The 13,455-nt window shown below is 39.5% G+C and overlaps 1 protein-coding gene across 1 annotated transcript in view; it reads left to right on the top strand.

Annotated features, from left to right (window-relative positions):
* CSMD1 (CUB and Sushi multiple domains 1) overlaps positions 1 to 13,455 on the top strand; it is a 1,692,034-nt gene that overhangs the window by 1,321,556 nt on the left and 357,023 nt on the right. The gene's annotated exons all lie outside the window — the stretch shown is intronic.

Below are 13,455 nucleotides of genomic sequence, written 5' to 3'. Positions count from 1 at the left end.
CTCTCATAAATGCCAATGATTCAGGTACATCAAAGGGGGGGAAATGTACTATATTTATTCAGTCCAACCATTACGTCTATACACATTATGGACACAATTTATTTAAGGGCATTTCTACATGGGACACTCAGGAAAATTAAGCTTAATTAACTGAAGGTGTAAATTTAAACTGCATTAGGTAAAGTATGTAATGTCCCTGTATAGACACTCTCAATCAGAAGTACAGTGGCCTGAGTTCCCCTTAGCTTAACTTTACTTCAGATAAGCTAAAGTGAACAGGGATTAAATGCATTTTAACTAATGCACTTTAAATACACACCTTCAGTTAATTTGGTTTAATTTTCCGCATTGTCTCATGTAGTCATGCCCTAAGGGAGCATTTCTCAAATATGGCCACTGTGGACACATGCAGCCAGCAGGGGCTTTTCTTGCGGCCACAGCTTCCTGGGTGGTGATGGGGGAGGGGCAAAGCAGTGGCCCCTACGCCAGGGTCGCCAGCAGGGGTTGGTCCCTGCCTCCTTCTGGAACCACAAACAATGTAGGAGAAGGTGACCAGTATGAGTTCCCCACCTTCCTGGGGTGGATGGGGCTTGGGCTTTGGGCTTCAGCCCAGGGGTGGTGGGCAGCAGGCTCTGTCCCCCAGCCACAGGGCTTTGGACTCCTGCCCCAGGCTCCCACGTTGTCCCTGGCCCCTGTTGCCTCCTCCATCCCCCAGCCATGCAACAGGACCCCAGGCTCCAGCCCCGGACTCACCCCCCATCATCCTGACCCCAGCTGCCTCCTCAACCCCCCAATCTAGGCCCCCATCACCCCTGGCCCTCCTGCCTCCTTACCCACCTCCCCATCCAGGGTTTAATTTGTCCCCCAGCTTGACAGTGATGAGTAAATCTTCTGTAAAAAAATATATTAACAAATATACAAATATCACTTTTCACAGTAGCAGACTTACTAGCTAGCAAGTCTGAAAAAAAAATCAACCAACAAAAGTAAAACATGCAGAGCACCTTATTTGTGTTTCTATTCTGTTTAGGTCCAGTAAAGAATAGGGATATCTGTACATTATTTTTATCATTGAGGCTGCAAAAAATCCTACATTAATAAATTACAATGATTCGGACATGGATATGTGCATATTTATTTGTTTTTCCCAAAGTTAATTAAGTATTTTAGGAAATATTGTCACAGAGACCACCAGCAAGAGTTGGTGGCTGCATTCTGAGGCCACCAACAAATTTGTTGTGAGAGCCCCTAAGGAACTGTCTCTTTGTTAAGCCCTGAAATGCCTAGGTACAATATAGATGAAGTGGGTAAAGGGTTGAGATGAAGTTTCTGTAACTGGTCAGTTTGTCATAGCTTTATATGGATAGATAAGATATGGCAGGGGTTGGATGAGTGTTTCTTTTCTGTATGGTTAATTATCGAAAATGTGCTGCTGTTCACACCAGTTGAAAGTGTTAAATTTACATATATTTTAATGAAGTTGTTTTAAGCTATTGAAACAGATTAACACACTTCGTACTATATTATAATAAAGTGGAAGTGAGGGTAAGATGTATAGATACAGATTTAGCAATAAATGTTGTGAAGGAAGAAAGTATTTAAGCTGTTTACCTTTTCTAGAAAAGTACTACTATAAAGTATTTGACCTTCAGCAGTTATGTGGTGAAAAGGAGACAAGTTAAAGCTTTAGGATTCAAGAACTGATTTATGCAGCTTGGTGTAATTTTCCTTTGGATCCGTTTAGTGATCACGCTGGCAATTGCAGTGTATGTCTCACTGGAATTTATTGAAGTTAGTGGTGGAGAGCTGGAAGTCTCAGCTAAAGTTAAGGAAAAAATGACTGAAACTTTCAAGTTTTTGGTTTACGATCCTTGTCAAGTGCAAAGTTGTGTGTTTATGTGTGCGCGCGCGCATGCATATGAAATATCACTCCCCACCCACCCTCAAAAGAGTTCCATTTATTTGGAATCAGTCTTGCAATGTACTGAGCAGCGTGGCCCTGATCCCTCAGACTCTTTGAGCACATGCTCGACTTTAAGTATGTGAGTAGCTTCCTTGACTTCAAAGTTTAGCATATGTGCAAATACTCTGCTGGATCTGGATGAGACTTTGCAGCACCTTGGTGGATTGAGGCTATATATTGTTTCTCTCAAACTGAATCTATAAATGAGTCCTGAGCTGCTTTCAATTTTCTGGTAATCGTGGAAGAAATGAATGGTTTATTACAGGCGCTTGGGGGATGAGTTTTGTCATATCCCAAAGATTTTGAAATAATGCATATATTTATGGAAGGCAGTGATTTACACAATGTGACACCTGTGTGTGTTTTATTTTTCATTATATATGTAGGCATAAATGCCTTAAATGGAAGAATGTAAATGACTGAAGCTTGCAAGACGTTTGACTCCATTAAAGGGCCATTGTCTTGCCATGTCAGCGCAGCATGTAGAACATGAGGACATGAACTGACTGGTGCAATTATGTTAATTGTAATCAGCCTAACACTTTTCATTAAAACTTAATTGCCATTTAATCATGCATAAAAGGACAGAAAATGGAGTTCAGTGTACAAAACTGGCCTTTACTCTGGGGTTTAATACATTTAAACTAGCTATTACAAACCAGGTTGCCAATTAACCCTTTCCTAGAAAGACACAGAATATTGGGAGGGGGAAGGCACTTCCACCCCCAACAAAATAGCTGTTCTTCTTTAGCCACTCCATACCTTGAGGGCATCTTGGTCTCATATTAGCTGATTTTCAGTGGGCATAAGCACTCTTTTGGTTTTACTGACCTCTGCATTCCACTTTACTGAATACTCTCTTTTCTAATCAATGCTTATAATCTTGACACTTTGAAAAAATCAACAAAAGAGACAAATGTTAGCCATAAACATTTACAGTATATTTTTAACAAGTCAGATTATTATTCTTACATGCTTACTATCTTTGGTGGTTTCATTTTAACACTGTTTTTAACATTCCTGATTTAACTTTCTAATTTTTTTTTCCCCTTTACACTGGATTCTCATTTGTTACTATTTATAAGACCTGTGCTGTTGTCTTAAAATGAACCATACATTCATATTTTCTTTGACTGATTTAGAAAGGTTGATCTTTATCATCATACTTATATTGAATACAGGGCCTATTCCCATAAGTTTTGTTTTAAACAGTCTATATCCAGGTGGTTTCAGGTAGAGTGAGACCCATCTGTGACTTTCTTGTATGCTTTCTCTGTGGGTTTAGAATCATTCTTTTTGGTCATGCATAAGCTTCCCCATTGTATAACAATATAAATCATGTTCCTCTCTCTACCTACATCTGGATCAGCACTGTATCTCTTTCCAAGTTAACAAAACTATCGAGGTGAGGACTTGGGGCTATTCTAGCAAATTAGAATAAGCAGAGTATTTTGTTTGTTTATAATTCCCTCTTTCTCATATTGGAGGAAGCTGCGCATTAAATAAGATGGCTGAGGAAGATATGGCCTTTGAATTGGTGTATGTGGAAGACACTGAGGTATTTAGTGTCTGTGAGGAAAGATTCAGGTGGTAATTGCTGACATGCTCATTTTCTGGTAATGATGGGCATGGGTGTATTGACCTGCTTGTAGAATTTCTAATATCTGGTGCAGTATATGAGATCAGTAATGACCAATTTTCATGTGGCTCCATATGTGTCAAGGTTCCTCCTCCATTCTGAACTCTAGGGTACAGATGTGGGGACCTGCATGAAAACCTCCTAAGCTTACTTTTACTAGCTTAGGTTAAAACCTTGCCAAGGTACAAATTAATTTTATCCTTTGTCCTTGGAATATCCACTGCCACCACCAAACTCTCACTTGGTTTACTGGGAAGCGTAGTTTGGACACGTCTTTCCCCCCAAAATCCTCCCAACCCTTGCACCCCATTTCCTGGGAAAGGTTTGGTAAAAATCCTCACCAATTTGCATAGGTAACCACAGATCCAAACCCTTGGATCTCAGAACAATGAAAAAGCATTCAGTTTTCTTACAAGAAGACTTTTAATAGAAATAGAAGTAAATAGAAGTAAAGGAATTACCTCTGTAAAATCAGGATGGTAGATACCTTACAGGGTAATTAGATTCAAAACACAGAGAATCCCTCTAGGCAAAACCTTAAGTTACAAAAAAGACACACAGACAGAAATAGTCATTCTATTCAGCACAATTCTTTTCTCAGCCATTTAAAGAAATCATAATCTAACACATACCTAGCTAGATTACTTACTAAAAGTTCTAAGACTCCATTCCTGGTCTATCCCCGGCAAAAGCAGCGTACCGACAGACACAGACCCAGACCCTTTGTTTCTCTCCCTCCTCCCAGCTTTTGAAAGTATCTTGTCTCCTCATTGGTCATTTTGGTCAGGTCCCAGCGAGGTTACCTTTAGCTTCTTAACCCTTTACAGGTGAGAGGATTTTTCCTCTGGCCAGGAGGGATTTTAAAGGGGTTTACCCTTCCCTTTATATTTATGACAATATGTTATATTTTAATTAAATTGTTTATTATCTAATTTACTTGTTTGTGAATAATTAGCATAGAACCATAAACTTCATCTTTTAAAAAATGTGTGGATTTAGTGCTCGTGTTGAATTGTCATCCCCTGAAGAAAAAACACTGTGTTCATGACTATAGGGCAAGGTTCCCCCTCACTGCCCTGCCAATGTGCCTCAACCTAATCTGGGAAGAGTTGCTTTAGGGCTAACAGCTATAGTTCAGGCCCCATGGCCAGTGCAATTAAAGCACAGAATCTGGCCCCTAAATTCTATTCTGTCTTCTGTCTAAAGTGATTTTGTACAAATTTTTGAAATGTGTTACACAAATTTTAAAAAATAAGGTATGGTACTTGTCTGCCTCCTAGGGTAGAGATATGAGATCTTGAACAATAATAGGAGTTGTGAAAAATATAGAAATATTAAAACTAATCATTAGAAGAGTTTCTTGACAAGTTCCCAGCCCAGTGCAGGTTTTGGGGTACCTTATGTGAGACCTGCACACTTGCATTTACCTGAGATGAAAGAAGGAATGAAAAAACTGCTGATTGGGAGATTGTGTGACACTTTTCTTGTATGGAAACCCCCACCCTGTTCAAACATATTCCAGATACTCTCGGAGCATGACCAGCCAAAACAGGACGGGTTCACATTTTGTTCCAGGAAACAGCAATTAGGTGACACTTGTTGGAATGTCCTGAAGAAATTAGTGTGTGTGTATATATATATATATATATAAACATGCTGCCAAAACAACTATTAGAGGGCACTGAAGGAATTAGCTGAAGAGACCTCAGAGCCACTGCCAATAATATTTACAAACTCATAGGGGGGCGGGTCTCGGAAGACCAGAGAAGGGTTAATGTAGTGCCCATCTTCAAAAATGGGAAAAAGGAGAAGCTGAGGAACTATAGGCCAATCAGCCTGACATCGATACCTGGAAAGCTGCTTTTGCAATTTATAAATTATTCAATTTGTGAATACCTGAAGGATGAAGAGGTAATCATTAAAAATCAGCATGGATTTACCAAGAACAAATCATGCCAAAACTGCTTGATTTTCTTCTTTGACAGGGTAACTCATTTGGTGAATGGGCAGAATGCAGTGGGCATAATATACCTGAATTTCAGGAAGGCTTTTGACACAGTCTCATATGACATTCTGATAAGTAAGCTGGAGAAAGGTGGGCTCAACAGAACTACCATTAAGTGGATACATAATTGGTTAAACAATTGCAAACAAAGAGTTAATGAAATTAATAGAATGATGTCAGATTGAAGGGAGGTCTCAAGTCGGGTTCCACAGGGACCTGTTCTAGGTCCAGTGTTGTTTAACATCTTTATTAATGACTTGTATCTAAGTATAGAGTGCATACTGATCAACTTTGCAGCTGACACAAAGCTGGGGGGTTGCCAATACTTTGGAGGATAGAGCTAAAATTCAGAGGGATCTTGATAAATTGGAGAACTTGACTACAGATAACAAAATGAAATTCAACAAAGACAAATGTAAGATGCTACACCTATGAAAGAAAAATCAAATGCACAAATACAGAATGGGTGAATACTGGCTTGGTAGCAGCACTGCTGAGAAGGATCTAGGAGTTGTAGTGGATGACAACCTCGACATGAATCAGCAATGCGAGGCTGTTGCAAAAAAACAAAAAAAATAACAAAGACAATTTTAGGTTTCATTAAGAGATGCATAGTATGCATGTCAGAGGAAGTAATAGTACCACTCTACATGGAGCTGGTTAGGCCTCATCTGGAGTAGTGTGTCCAATTTTGGTAACCAATGTATAGAAAGGATGTAGAGAAACTGGAAAGGATCCAGAGGTGAGCAACAAATATGATCAAATGGATGGAATGCAAGCCATATGAGCAAAGACTGAATGATTTGGGTATGTTTAGTTTGGTAAAGAGAAGATTATGGGGAGATATGATAGAGGTCTTCAGCATCTTGAAAGGCTGCTATAAAAAAGATGGAGAAAAAAATATTCTCTTTCTCCACAGAGGGCATGAGGCAATGGGTTCAAACTACCGCATAGCAGATTTAGATTAAATCTCAGGAAAAACTTCCTAACTGTAAGAACAGTAGGACAATGGAACAGACCGCCTCAGAAGGTTGTTGGAAATGCCTTCACTGGAGGTTTTCAAAAGGAAGCTGGAGAGCCATCTGTCTTGGATGGTTTAGATAGAACAAGTCCTGCATCTTGGCAGAGGTTAGACTATATGACTCTTGCAGTCCCTTCTAACACTATGATTCTAAGTGTTGGAGATCCAAAGCCAGGAACTGCAAGTGATGAACTATCCTAGGAAAGGGCATTCTAACTTTGCAATACACTTCAGAAGGATCTAGCATAGTATCTGAACAAGTATTCACATCAGATACAGAAGTTATGGCCTTTCTCAGCCAGAAAAAGCAATGGCTTGTGCTGAAAAGTGAACTATAAGGTGGGGGTTACTAACTGAGTTCTTTGAAATCAGTATTGTTCAGTGTTTTAATTAATGACCTTGGCACGAGATGTAGGAGTATGCTAATAAAATTTGATGAGGATGCAAAGTTGGGAGGCATTGTCAATACCGAGAATACTATAGAGGAAGATCTGGATGACGCATCACAAACTATGGGTTTGTCTTGATTAAGAAAAAATATCAAAGTTAGGTTGTAGGTATACATATAAAACTATTGTTAGGAGAACCCCAAAGATTCTGAATTGGGAATATACCTTTAAGTTTGGGTGCTTATCTAAATAAGCATTCTCCAGTAATTCAACAGATAATTAGCATTCTCTAAACAGATGTTGGTTCTCTTTGCTAATCTCCTAAGAGTGACCCCAGGAGTGACCCCTCTCCAGACAAGGGGATTAAATGATTTTTGTGCTCGGTTTAGCCTGTAATTGTTGGGGGTTTTTACATGTGAAAAAATATACTTTTAAAAATTATTTATATACAAATTTAGGTCTTGGAGAAAATGCAAACAATAAACAAATATTAAGCAATTTTTGCCCACATCTTTCTTTACAACATGACTTACCAATTGTAGTTAAAAAAAAGAGAGAGAAACAAACAAGGAAATTAACACATTCATTAAATTGGAATAATGACTGGGGAATCACTGCTGCTGCTGTTGACACTTTTGTTGATGCCTTTTTCCTTTAGCAAGCGCTTAAGCATCACTGACTGCACATTGAACAGACTTGTCAGTTTCAAGAACCACAAGACATAGTTTGGCAAAGTCTGTTTCAGTAATGGCACCTGTCTCTGCCACTTTGGATTCTTGGTGCATACATGACTGGCTAGGGAAATGCCTTTGGTGACTGTGGTGTATCTTTGCTGGACTGCTAGTGTGGTGCCTTCTTGAAAAATATTTTCTTATTTGTCAGATTTACTTTGACTAATGTTTACCAGTGCTATTTTCAGTGCCTACAGTTTAGGTTGTACCAGTATTTTCATTATAAAGCCTTCATTTCCAGGATTTATAATGTGACTGCAAAAGTTTGATCCATGACAAAATTGCTAAACACTCTCAGCTCAACAAATTCAGTCACAGAAAAAAAAAAAAAATCCTGATGATTGACTGACTGACTTCACAGTACTGAGGGGGGGAGGGACTTTACTACTACTGATAAAAGGTGAAGCTGCATAGGGCTCCCCACATCAACAAGTGATAAATGTTCTAGGGTTGAAAGGAAAACAAATGCTATTCCAGGGCCATGAGTCAAGGGAGTGCATTCCTCAAGCACCAGAGGCTTTGGCTCCAAATGTTACCCCTAAATCCCCGATGCCAGTGCTGAGCTAAAGACTCTTGTTGTGACCCCTATGGTGGTGTTATCAATTCCACATTGCCATTCCTCTGGCACCCAGCCCCAGTGCCTATTGCACTTTGGCAGAGTTTGTGTAGGAGGTCATTTCTGAGAGCAGTCTGCATTGGCCCCAGCACCATAAAGGATGGATTTGGAGGCCCTTCAAACAGTTCCTTACACAATCCATGTATTTAGAAGCTCCACTATCTGTCTCCTGCTAGTTCCCATAGAAACTGCTACTGCAGACACTCCAGACCCCCCGGAAGTGAACATTTCTATCCTCCTATGATGATGTCAGCATTTTGGCAGCAAACCCAGTCTATTTCCGGGGATTATAGATTCTATTCTAGGAGGTGATCTCCAACCTCTTCTCGATGCAGACTTCTCCCTAATCATCCAAAAGGGCACACTCCAGCACCTTTGCCTCTACCACTTGCTGAAATTTCCACAGTGGAAGAACACAAACACATTTGTGGAACCAGAAATGAGGTGATAAACATCCAGGGTGAGTCAACTCCCTGCAGGATGATCTTGATGCACAGTTATGATTTCTTCGCATGACAGTAAGATTCTCCTGACCCCGGAGGATCTTAATCCATTCAGTGAACTTTTTTTAAAATGGTTCAGAGCTTCCAAGCTCCACTGGAAACACTGAAAGCTAATCGGTACTTTTCCATGATTCTCAGTCTAGTGTGTTTACATTTCTCATAATGGAGCCAGTACTGCTTTTCTCTGGTGTGTTTAGTATTGTGAGAGTTTTTTAAATAACTTTACTGGCACTATTGCAAATTTTTTGTGCTTTGTTCTTGACTGCGATGCACCAAAATTCTTCTCAAACCTTTGCTGCAATCACTTCTCCCTTTTCAGTTTTAAAACAAAACAAATGGGACTTTTGCTGCAGTGTCTGTAACTTACAGACCTAAGTTGCGGGACAGCCTGTAGTATTTTTAGGGGAAATTGGAAGCTTTGAATATTTTTTAGAAATCTTCAAAGTAGAGAGAAGAAAATGTTTTTGACAATAGGCATTGCTGACATGACTATATTTCTCAGACATAGTTGGTGAAGATGATGATTTTATCCTTGAAGACATAATGATAGTGTGTGGGCTAAACAAACTCATAAAAACATGTCCTTTAAAAGACAAATTAGACTCAACTCTAATATGTCACAGATATATGTAAATACCCTGGTTAATATTTTCAAAAGGAGCCTACATTTCCCATTGACTTTCCGTGAGGTCCTATGTCACTTATGAAAATGAGTCTTAGGTTTTGAAGTCACTTAGACCCTTTTGAAAATTTTACCCAGTGTGTTTATTTTGCAGGATGTGAATAAGCCCTGGCATAGCAGTGCACACTGTTTGAATATATAAGGCAAACATTAATTATATTGTTCCATATCAGTATATTGACATGTATAAAAAAGTGCCAGTTATGAGATGGAATGAGTGACAGGGGAATGAGTAACTTTTAAAGTCTGCATTAACTACTGGTGTATGAAATATGTACACCAACAGAAATATTACTGTCCTTGAGACATCTGCACAAAACCCGATAAAGTACTAGTGGACTTGTGACTTTCCTCCAGCTGGAGAGAGATTGAGAGAGAGAGAGAGAAAGAAACCCTTGGGACTCCTGAGCAGTAAACAGCTTACAAATGAGACAAGTTGAAAACTTGACAGCTTGTCTAAATGGTCATTTTACTGGATGGCACATCAATGCTTAAGCTCGTGTTTTGTTTAATTAGGATCAAGTATATTTGTGGATACTAAAATGGTTGTTATTCTCAAATACAGATAATGCATTCATAGGAAAAAATGCAAATAATATTTTGATGCTTGTTAAATGTTTGTCAATAGCAGCTTTTTAAATTTTGAATTTGGACTTGGTAAATGCAGTGAATTGTTTTAGACATCAAATCTTTGGTAACTGGTGTATATTTGATGTCAAAAATAGATGAGCAAACTTTGCTAGTTGAGATATTACATTGCACAGAACACTTTATGGAGGGAATGAAGTATTCAAAGTTTTTTTTTGGAAGAGGACAATAACTAATGATATATGTGTGTGTGTGTGTTTACACAATTTTCAGCAAATTTGTGAATTTACTGTTTCTTAGCAAACATGCTCTACAGTCATTCACAATTTTAGACACGTTACTTGGCTATGAAATGGGAAAGCACTTCAATGGGATAACGACCATATAGCTGTTTTCTCTCCCTGGTGGCCAAGTATACATTCAGTAAACTGCACTAATGTGGCCTAGCTGTCAGGTAAATTTTAAATGTAGTGCTTGGGGAGTTATGTGCAAAACTCTCATTAGCAGTGACAGTTGTTACTTGAATTGATGCTCATAAATCACAATGTGAAAATCAAATAAAAAACAACAAAAAAAGAAATTGTTCCCCCCCACACACTTCATTGAGAAATAGAACCCACCTCAAAGGTGTGGGCCCTGTGCAAGAAAGATGTGTGAGTTTCAGGGATGGAAAAATGACCAGAAAATAATCAATAGTACAAAGACACACATTAAACCTTATTTGTATACACAGCAGTGATAGAGAGACCACAATCAATACATTTGGGATATATGTCAGGTTAAACGGTCTAATCTACTCATCTGTCTGCAGACATGCAGGTACATACCATATTTGCTGGATTTTCGTTGCAGCATCAGAGTATGTCTGACATATATTTCTGTCTGGGTCTACTACTTTTCCCTCCCTGCACTCTCTCCCCTATAAAGTACCATCACAATACTTATGCTGTCTTTTCTGAAACTACAATGGTTACTGCATACATCAGTCAACAGGGGACATTCAGTGAGCAGACATAAACTCTTCATAGCAGATATTGTGTCTTGTTCTATGTTTGTATAGCACCTAGCTCAATGGGACCCCGATCTCAGTTGGGCTCCCTAGGTGCTACCATAATAGTCTTAAAAATAATAAAAGAATAAGTTGGTCCGATGTTCAATACCATCACTTGGATAAAGAATTGTAATTGCAGGAGGGAATGTTTCCACCAGTACTGAAAATCATCCTTTCCCCTTCCTATCCACATTCCATGAAGGTCAGTAAGTCTGGGCTTCTGCCAGCTGAAATTAGCTGAACATCATGTTAATGAAATATGAAAGTTGTATGCCTATACTGGCACAAAAGAAACCAGTTTGAAATAAATAATTAAATAAACCCTCTGTGAGGTAGACAAAGGACTGAAGTTACTAGAACAATGAAACGTGGTGAATTTACAAGGGGACTTGGTATATTTCTTTGTTTTAAAACTTTTTGTATCTGTTAAAAAAAAGCTGTGGGAAAGCGACAGACATGAATTGACTTAGACAGTAAAAGCATGAAAGAGAGGACCCACAATAGCAGACACAGTACCAAAAATTTCAGAGTAGCAGCCATGTTAGTCTGTATTCACAAAAAGAAAAGGAGTACTTGTGGCACCTTAGAGACTAACAAATTTAGCTGTAGCTCACGAAAGCTTATGCTCAAATAAATTAGTTAGTCTCTAAGGTGCCACAAGTACTCCTTTTCTTTTTACCAAAAATTTGTATGACTTTAAATAAGCTTGGCCTCCTAACAGCAAATTGACTTTTATTTTTAAACCTAAATGGCATCAACACTAAAGATTTACCAAGTCTAAGAGCTAGTACTTATTATTAATATGATTTATTATTATTTTATTATCATTTCTTCGTGACCCACCAAAAGTGTGCTTAGTTATTTTACCAACAGGTTTTGTATTGCTAGTTTGGATATAAGAAAAATCTAGTTCCCAATACAACAGAGTCAGAAGTGTGAAGTAATTGTTAGAAAGTATAACAAGTATCAATAGTGTAAGGTCTGCACTACTCTCAGCTATGTTATTTCTTTTACATAGATCATTTTCTTCAATGAATTCCTTACTGTGGATTTGATTTCCTGAGGGATTTGTAAAAGAAAAATACTAACCCGCTAACCGTAGGTTTCAGGCTAGAAGAAGAGGGGATTCCAAACACACATGTTAAAATATGGATTTAACTTAATTATAGTATTAGTAATTTTATAGAGACCAAGAATGTGCTAGGTACTTTATAGTCTCATAAAATATGAGGTCTCGGCCCTGGAGAACTTTTGATCTAATTCCTGATCCTGACCCTACTCTCCAAGCTCCCATGGCAGTACTTTCAACACCCCCCCCCCGCCCCTCCCGCTTCTGAATAGAAAGAATAGACATGAGCCAACAAATGGGAGCCTCAACAAAAAGATGACGAAATAAGTGGTTGGGTGATGAAGGATTCAAAAATAAGGTTAATTACTTAATGATTTTTCACCTGTCTTATTTCAAAATATTTTCCCCAGAATGTACAAAAATCAGTGTGATAATATCACTTTGTAGGGCATACTGCCTGGCTTATTCAACCTTCTATTCTCTCTCACAATGCCTCACTCACTTCCCCTCCTTGATGCCTCCAGCTTCACTTACTATCCAGCCCTCCTTCTTGTTTTGCCTCCTTTGCCATCCACCTACCCCAGTGGTTCTCAAACTAGGGCCACTCCTTGTTCAGGGAAAGCCCCTGATGGGCCAGGCCAGTTTGTTTACCTGCCGCGTCCACACGTTCGGCCGATTGTGGCTCCCACTGGCCGTGGTTTGCCGCTTCAGGCCAGTGGGAGCTGCAGGAAGTGACATGGGCTGAGGGATGTGCTGGCTGCCCTTCCTGCAGCCCCCATTGGCCTGGAGCGGTGAACCGCGGCCACTGAGAGCCGCAATCAGGCAACCCTGCGGACATGGCAGGTAAACAAACTGGCCCGGCCCACCAGGGGCTTTCCCTGAACAAGCGGTGGCCCTAGTTTGAGAACCACTGAACTACCCTTTATCCTTACTCTACATGGCAACCATGACAGGCATCTTATCAGTACTTCACTCCACCTTCTGACAATTGCTCCCTTCCCTTCATATCATTTTTAATGTCAGAGGTTCCTAGGGCTGTGAAGACTGTTCTCATTCTTTTCTCCCCTCCCTGCCCCAATTTGCTTGCCTGAACAAAGGGCTTGCACAGGCTCCCATTAAAAAGGGAGCAGCAAAAGAAATCTTGCCTTATGTGGCACTGAGGATGTCCTGCTGGCTCTTTTGCTGTCTGACTCCCCAT

The sequence above is a fragment of the Eretmochelys imbricata genome, chromosome 3 (assembly GCF_965152235.1).
Source record: "Eretmochelys imbricata isolate rEreImb1 chromosome 3, rEreImb1.hap1, whole genome shotgun sequence".
Taxonomy (NCBI): Eukaryota; Metazoa; Chordata; order Testudines; family Cheloniidae; genus Eretmochelys; species Eretmochelys imbricata.
The sequence above is the reverse complement of the archived record's forward strand: the minus strand, read 5'-3'. Positions and strand labels throughout refer to the sequence as shown.